We start from the raw sequence: 8,864 nt of genomic DNA, 5'->3' as shown, positions 1-8,864 counted from the left end.
GGAAACCAACTTGACAATAAACTATTTAAGAAAATTTTTAAAAAAAGTACATTTATTGTGATGTGAGCATTGAGTAACGTATAGAATTGTTAATAACTGTATTGTACACCTGAAACTAAACACTGTATGTTTTATCCTGGAATTTTTATAATAAAAAATAATATAACAAACATAACCCATTTAACCTAGTACTATATATTTAGCTGTAACAGTTAATAAAAAACTCATTGAATGGATAGATGGATGAATTCATTCTATCAATGAAGTAGACTGGGAGAACTAGGTGGAAATTTAAGGAAGAACAAAGTCCACTCCTTAAATGTGTGGATGTTCAGCTCAAAGAAACTTTTTGGGATTGAATTATCTGGAAGATTGTTTCAAATCCACATTTCACTTTTGATGGCTAATCACCCTCCCCCTCTTAAAATGAACAATTAAGTGCTGTTGGAATAGAGCCAAGCAATCGGTTTAGTGAGTTTCTTCTTTTTTCTGTTTCTGATAAGGTCAAAAGCAAACTAGGATTTAGGACAAACCTGACCCTGACTTCTTTTTTTTTTTTTTTTTTTAAATGTGCAGGGCAGCACCCAGGAAGTGGGGTGTGGGGCGTGGCAAGGCAGGGACATCTCCTGGGCCCAGGGCGGCCCTGGGGGGCAGAGTGGTCATGAGCTCGTTCCCCTGGAACACGGGCTCGGCGACGGCTTCTCTCCCAGGAGTCGTGCCCCTGGGGTTCCCCAGATGCCCGGTCAGGGCTCCGCGCCCAAGCNTAAGGGTTAAAATCATTGACTAATTTCTTGTAGCAGTTATGAGATATTGGAAACAATGAGTATACCTCAAAAACGTTTGTTTGTTGGTTTGTTTTTGATTTTTTGTTTTTCATAAGGATGCTAGCTGGGCTTGAAAAAACACTAAAAAATTTTTTTAAGTTTGTTCATTTTGAGAGAGAAAGGGAGGGATAAGGAGTATGCGCTGAAAAAAACATTTTTTAATAAAAGCATTGTTGGGGCACTAGGTGGCTCAGTTGGTTAAGTGTCTGACTCTTGATTTTGGCTCAGGTCTCATAGTTCGACGGTATGAGCCCTAAATTGAGTTCCACACTGACAGCTTGCATAGCCTGCTTGGAATTCTCTACGCCTCTCTCTGCCTTTCCCCTGCCTGTGCCCTTTCTCTCTCAAAATAAATAAACTTAAAAAAAAAAGCATTCTTGAGTGTAAAAAACCAACTTGCTTAAACAATGTAGCCGGACTTTTATGTAAATAAAAATCAAAATAATTCTATACATATTCTGTGTATATATATATATGTACATATATATACCCACAGTACATAAAAATTATAAACTCTTGGTGTTGGGGAATGGATCGAGATTAGGTGAGGCTGATCATTTTATTTCCAGGATTTGCTTCCATCTTCTCAGGTTTCCTCAACAAAATTTATGAGTGGACAAACAATATATTTAAATCTAAGCCCTACTCTTTCCCATTTTCCCCAAATTAAGTTTTATACTTGTTAATAAGAAGAGTACTTCTGAATGCGTGATTTTGAAATGTTTTTAAGCTTTAAAAATTATATTTTCCTATGTTTATCTCCATGAATCTTCAAGGACTAATCTCTTCTAATGTTGAGCACCTTCTTTTAATATTTTGTAATGCCAAAAGTATTGGCATTTCCTTTAAACAACTTAGCTAACAGACATGGTAATCCCTTTACTGTACAAAGGCAACCACTTTTTTCTCAGAACACTCTAGAGAGAAGAGTATCTCTTTTTAGGGCATCCCTCTGTTTCGATGCTGTTTTATGACCAATAATACACACGAAATATGCAGTGGACATCTCATACCAAAACAGCTGCAATTAAGAAAAGTTAAAAAATGCTAAAGAATATGAGTTAGAATAAGGTTACATGTAACCAAACCGGGTTATATTTTGCAAGGGGTGAGCCTCCCTATTTACAGGCTGTGGAAAGTTTTAAACTCTTGACAGGAGACTTTCTGTGGCCTTTCCAAAAATAGAAAAAGGCAGCTGGGTGCCCAGCCTGGAAGAAGACCCACAGGTTTAAATGAGGCTTATCAGCCACTAAAATCACTCCTGGAATCCCAGGATTGGGTGCTTCCCACCTGTTGAACAAGAAATGAGAACATGTGAGCATTTGGTTACAAATCCTACCGCATTAACAAAACATTACGCGGGGGCAAAAGCAGCTGCAACTGCCTTACAGAAAACTGACAGGCAGGAGTAAGAGTGATGGTGAAGAGAGCTGGGTTTGGAAATATGAGTGATTGCATAGATTAAGCATGAATTGAAAAATTTGTCCACTCTCACACACTAAAAATGGAGGTGGTGGGGGGTAATGGACCTGGGGAGCTCAGTCAGTTAAGCACCTGACTTTTGATTTCTGCTCAGGTCATGATTTCACAGGTTTGTGGGCCCCCCGGTGGTGGGCTCTGTGCTGGGCATGGAACCTACTTAAGATTCTTTCTCCCTCTCCCTCTGTCCCTCCCCTGCTTGCATATTGCGTGTGTACACATGCATGCTCTCTTGAGAAAGAGAGAGAGAAAGAGAGAAAGAGAGAAAGAAGAAAGAGAGAAAGAGAGAAAGAAGAAAGAAAGAGAGAAAGAGAGAGAGAGAGAAAGAGAGAAAGAGAGAAAGAGAGAAAGAAAGAGAGAAAGAAAGAAAGAGAGAAAGAAAGAAAGAAAGAAAGAAAGAAAGAAAGAAAGAAAGAAAGAAAGAGAGGGAGGGAGGAACAAAAATAAAAATTTGTCCAAACATATATACCGTTTTAATACATACTGATAATTATTTTACATATTTAAGTGGTTATAACTAAAACATACATATTTTATATAACTAATTTTAGATAACATGTATATATAAATAACTCTTACACAACCTTTAATAACCTCAGTTATTCGCACACATTATCTTATTTCCTTGTCACCAATGCCTGTGGTGTATCGCCATAATCCCTCTGTCAGAGAGAGGAAGTTGAAGCATGATGTCATGACATGGCTTGCTTTTGGTCACTGATTGAAGAGTGGTGGGGCTACACGTGGAGCCGCTACCTCTGAATCCAGAAGGCATGCCTGTTCAAAGGTGCTCAAAGCAGTTGGATTCTCTCTAGAAAGAAGACTGGCATGTGGATTTCTGTGCTTTGGCAGAACCAAAAGATAGAATTGACTGAGTGAGAAATAGTTCTGTTTGCTGGGTTCATGATTACTCTCCCCAACTCTTTGGTTACCAGACCACACAGGTGGTAAAGGATGTGTATATATGTGGATGTTTATATGCAGCTCTCTGCCCCATATTAACCCGATCTCCCATCAGTAACCTTCATCTCAAATTCAGGCCAAAATGAAGGAGAAATTTATGAATTCTCCATGTTGAAATATACAATTTACATGCAGTTAATATTCTCAGACTTTATTTTTGTCCTGTGATTAGTTTGCTTCTAGCAAAAGGATTTGATATTAGTATACAAACATAAATATTTGTATTTGTGATTTTTGTGAGAACTAGTACTATTGACTATGTGCTGCAAAGTTTCTGTTCATGGAGCAGACTACAAAAGATTTATAGGAGCTTGGAGATCAGGACTAAAGTCAAACTAACATGCTCGAAGGCCACAACCAAGAACCACTCCCTCCTCTCATAATTTGTTCCCATAGAAATTACAGAATTTTCAGGGCTAATTCTTTTTTTTTTTCTTTCTTAAGTAGGCTCCATGACCCTGACCTCATACCCCTGAGATCAAGACCTGAGCTGAAATCAAGAGCTGGACACCTAACCAACTGAGCCACCCAGATTCCCCTTCAGGGACAATTCTGAGTTGAGTGGGAGTAGAAAGTATAGAATAATCCCTAGGCCTTTCCTGTTCATGCCCACCTTACCAAAAATAATGTTTGACACACAAGCACAGAATAACCATTAGTAACTGATATAATTTCATAGGGTTTTATATTAGATACTAAAATAGGTTCTACTAAATAACCTAAACCTAATGTTGATACTGTTTGGTATCTGGGATAATTTATTTTTTAGTCACCTTTTAAATTTCTCTCTCGAAAAGCAACCGTGACTTACAACAAAAGTATTTTCATTTAATTGTTTACAGAAGATGGTATCAGTTTTAAAAGTACATTTAATACAAATTTACACCAATAAATGCCTTTTGAATCTGGAAAGCTGACCTAGTGATATGAACAGAAAAGTAGATGAGATTCCTGGGGTGTCTGGATGGCTCAGTCGGTTAAGCATCCGACTTCGGCTCAGGTCATGATCTCACAGTTCACGGGTTCGAGCCCCGCATCGGGCTCTGTGCTGACAGCTAGCTCAGAGCCTGAAGCCTGTTTCAGTCTGTGACTCCCTCTCTCTCTGACTCTCCCCTGCTTGCTCGCTCTCTCTCTCTCTCTCAGAAATAAATAAAACATTAAAAAAATTTTTTAAAGAAAAAAAAAGTAGATGAGATTCCTGACATAAATTTCTGGTTCCATCACCAACTCTTTGTGCATGCTTAAGTAAGTTATTTAATCTCTTAGTATCTTAACTTCTCCACCTATAAAATGGGGGCAATAATATTTCCTGTTAGTTAATGTCAACAGAGCACTTGGAGCACCTCAGAAGAAAGGCACCACAAGTATTTTGCTATCTTAAGCATGACCTCATACTGTCTGAAGAATGGACCTTCCAGGCTTGCTAATTATCCTGGCACCTTTAATTCCAAACTTTTCTTGTTCAACTGCTTTCTGGCTTTACTCTTTTCTGTTTATACCCTTTATATATTTTAACTTCATTGTGTTGTGTGTATTGTTTTGAGGAAAGTTGGTGCTTTGAGAAAACCATGAGACCATGCTTCAATTTGTTTGGTTTGGGTTTTTTTGTTTGTTTGTTTGTTTAAAGTCATATGCCTATGTTTAAGGTTTGAAACAAAGACAGAGCACTTAAACAACTTTCTAATTCTAGGAGACAACTATAGCTATGTGAATCATATTAGCCTTTTCCATTCATCGCTCTTGTTTGTGTTCTTTATGTATATATTTCATATTAAAAGGTACTTTTTAGCACGCACGTATATATTTCTATTCCTCTCCGAATGCTTTGTGCAAGATTTAAGGCAGATGTTGAGACTGTTGTGAAGTTTGATGTTTGTGTCACTTTCGTAGGGGAAGGAGATAACATGATAAAAAGGCAAAAGATTAGTTACTTAGGACTAAATCTCAGCTTAACCTATAGCCCAATTATCTAATACACATTGATCTCCTTGGGAAAAATGGCAAAGGTCAAATAGTTACTTCAAGAATAATCACATGACCTTGTGGAAACTAATTTGACAATAAACTATTTGTAAAAAAAAAAAAGAATAATCACATGACTCAAAAAGCAGAGCTCCTGATTCATTAACAATTAGCACTTAGATGAGCAAACCTTTGGTTTGGGGGGCCTACCAGCGAATGATAGAAAACCTAATTCTTTGGGACTATTCCCAAAGAGAAAGATTTCATTGGAACCTGCCCATGAAGATGTTATAGTTCATACAAGTATTACACTATACAACCACAGTGGGAGTCATCTGTCGAACAACGGACGGAGTATGGGCTGCTAGAGATAAAGACTCTCTCAGAGGAGACAGCAGGTGAAATACTTTGGGGTTTACAGTATTTTCAGATATTAGAAACTTTACCAGTTTTATGGAATCAGCATTGGCAAAGATTTTAAATATCTGGTTCAATGTACATTCAAGTTGGGAAATCAAAACCATAGTCTGCCTTAGTTATTAGAAAGACATTCTTTCAGGGCACGTGGATGGCTCAGTCAGTTAAGCGTCTGACTTCGGCTCAGGTCATGATCTCACGCTTCGTGGGTTTGAGCCCTGTGTTGGGCTCTGTGCTGACAGCCAGCTCAGAGCCTGGAGCCTGTTTCCGATTCTGTGTCTCCCTCTCTCTCTCAAAAATAAATAAAAAACATAAAAAAAAATTTTTTTTAAAGCCTTTTTGTCAGATTTTATCTCTATAGAGGTGTAGATTTCATCAGCCAATGAAGTGATCCTATAGGTCAGGCACTGTGTTTCCCTACATTGTATCCATTACATGTATGGAAAAAAACCGAAATGGATATTATGATGGGAGAGAATGCAGTATGATGGTTAAAAATGTAGGTTCTGGAGTCAGATGGTCTGAGTTCAAATTCTATCTCCAAAGTATAGCTTTGTGTCTTTGTTTTCTCACCTATAATAGGGAAATAGTATTCACTTCAAAACATTATGAAAATTAAGTGAGATACTTTATATACAGTGTAAATCATGGTACTTGGCACATAATAGGTGCTCAAAAAACATTAGCTATCATTCACTCCATTTATAGACTACACTCAGCTTGAAGTGTGACATAGTTCGGGGTCTCTGAGAAGCAGATTCAGACAAAATTTAACGTGTTAGATGTTTACTAGGGAATGCCCTTGGCATGAACATCTATGGAAAGGAGGTGAAGGAAGCACGATGGGGTTGAGGGGGAGACACATTATAACACAGGTCCCATAGCCTCATCCAACCCACGGGAAAGCTCTGGAGTGCAAATGGTCCATCTAAATTGTACTGTGTTGGGCTGAGAAGGCCAGGCCCTTATATTCCCCTAATCAGTCATTGGATGTGTACCACCCTCCCCGCTAACCTGGCATGACCTTGGGCAAAATGATCTAGGTGGCACATCTTTGTGTTCAACACCAGGTAGTCTGTGCAGCACTTGGTAAATAATCTCAATCAATTATAATTGCTTGAATAAAAGTGAAGTCTTTAAAAACTAAAAGTAGGAAAGCGAGGTCGATCAAGCCACGGAAATATGGGAGAAAGAAGGCTGTATATGTGATGAAAAGCTTTCTCATTCTTTATAATCCCCCAGATTTTTACAGGGGTGGTTTCTGGTAACTAGAACTGTGATGGGTTGGGGTTTGTAATGGAGGCATAAGCTAGGAGAAAGTCGCTTAATAAGGGTTGCTCAAGAGCGTCGAAATAGAAGCCAGCCAGTTGATGTCACACAGAAGAGAATTATATAATAAGAATTTAAGTGAACAAAAATAACTAATATTGTACCCTTTGATGTCCTCGGCACTTTCAAAGTGTTTCGTGTATATCAACTGACTTAATCTTCACAGTAACACTGTAAGATAGTTTTTGCATTATTTTCCACATTTTAGAGATGAGGAAACTGAGGCAGAGAGAAGTTAAGTAGTTTGCCAGTGTCATGGAGTGAGAAAGGTATATAGCTGGGATTTGGACCTAGGCAGTCAGACTGCAGACTCCAGATGGTAGGGACTTGTGCTCTTTGTCATACTTTCCCTTCTGTTTCTGCACAATTACCAATGTTTTTGATGTAAATGGCCTCTTTCTTAGCAATTCAAAGAGGTGCCATTTTGCATCAAGGCTGAGAGAGGGCAAAAACAGGTTGTGTGGCATGCAGGGGTAGTTAAGACCTCGGTTACATTACAGGTATTTCAGAAAAGATGAAGTGTGAGCCCACACTGCAGGTCTTTAGTTACAACAGCGCGATGCCAGCGTAGGCAAGTATGAATCAACAGGACCGTGTGACGACGGTCTTCGGACGTTTGGTGTGTGTAGTATTGGATCCCACAAGCTGAGCAAGTAAGAAAGAAAGAAAAGGGTTTAAAGGAGAGCCACGAATAAGAATCTACAAATTGGAAAAATACTCCAACCTGTACAGAGCCTGAATAGACTGGGGGGAACGTAGCGTATATGGGAGTTCTAGAGACTATGCACATAGTGGTTGACCATAGATGCTTTAAGACCAGACTGCCTCAATTCAAATCTCTGCTTCCCCACTTTTTACCTGGGTGTTCTTGGGCGTCAGTTTCCTGTTAAATTGGAATAACAGTAGTACCTCACAGGGTTATTATGAGACTTGAATCTGTTAATACACATGAAGCACTTGAAACGGTGTTTGGAGCATTAAATATTTAGTAAATAGCTGACGAAAAATTAAAAGGGTGACAGACCACTTAATACATATTCAAATATAAAGATCTTTAATACATATTCAAATATAAAGATCTTTATGTAGGTCTTTTCCATTTATTTTGTAGACAAAATGAAAGAAGTCCACTTAAACTAGGAGAGATTGAGAGAAAATTGCCCATCAAGAATAAACACTGAGTGAATGTTCTCTATAAAGGGCTGCATAGCATGGAGTAAATTCTCAAGTTTAGCCTAAGAATGGTACTATCTAAAAATGGGGGTGGGGGTGGGACTTAAAGAATCAAGTTTGAATCAAGCACATAATCTTCTACCATTACACTTGCCTGAGAAACAGTCTGAAAACTAAAGAAGGCTCTCAGTGTTCTTTTGAGGAACTTATAACAAATTAATAATAGCTATTATATATTAAGATAGTACCTGAAGTGTTGATAACTGTTATTTCTTCAACATAAAAAGTATCAACGCAATGGGAAGAAATCAGAACACATTTGTAGCAGAGCTACAAAAAGGACAGGTTTGTCTAGACAAGAGACCCAGATTTAAAAATTTTAAGTTTCCACCACCTTTTATTTCATTTCTTAAAGTGAAAATGAAATGAATTAACCAGTATATCATCATGTCATATAAAGGTCTTTATAAATTGGAAGATGTATTCAGTTGTCCCTTAACCATACCTGCCCACTTGTTGGCCTGCTCTACGGAAAATGCCGTGCCCCATGCCCACCCCATGGTCCCTGTTAAAGGAGTGACCTAGGAAACTATGCTTCATTATATATTCTTTTCAGGAATCATCCATACACTGGGTTGAGCTAATCAAGTTCATTCTCTTGGTGCACTTAGTTCACAAAGGGGAAGTTACTAAGGTGAAGCAAGCCAGAAGTGGGGG

This window comes from Crocuta crocuta, unplaced genomic scaffold (genome assembly GCF_008692635.1).
Source record: "Crocuta crocuta isolate KB4526 unplaced genomic scaffold, BGI_CrCroc_1.0 scaffold3, whole genome shotgun sequence".
Taxonomy (NCBI): Eukaryota; Metazoa; Chordata; class Mammalia; order Carnivora; family Hyaenidae; genus Crocuta; species Crocuta crocuta.
Note: the sequence above shows the minus strand (reverse complement) of the source record.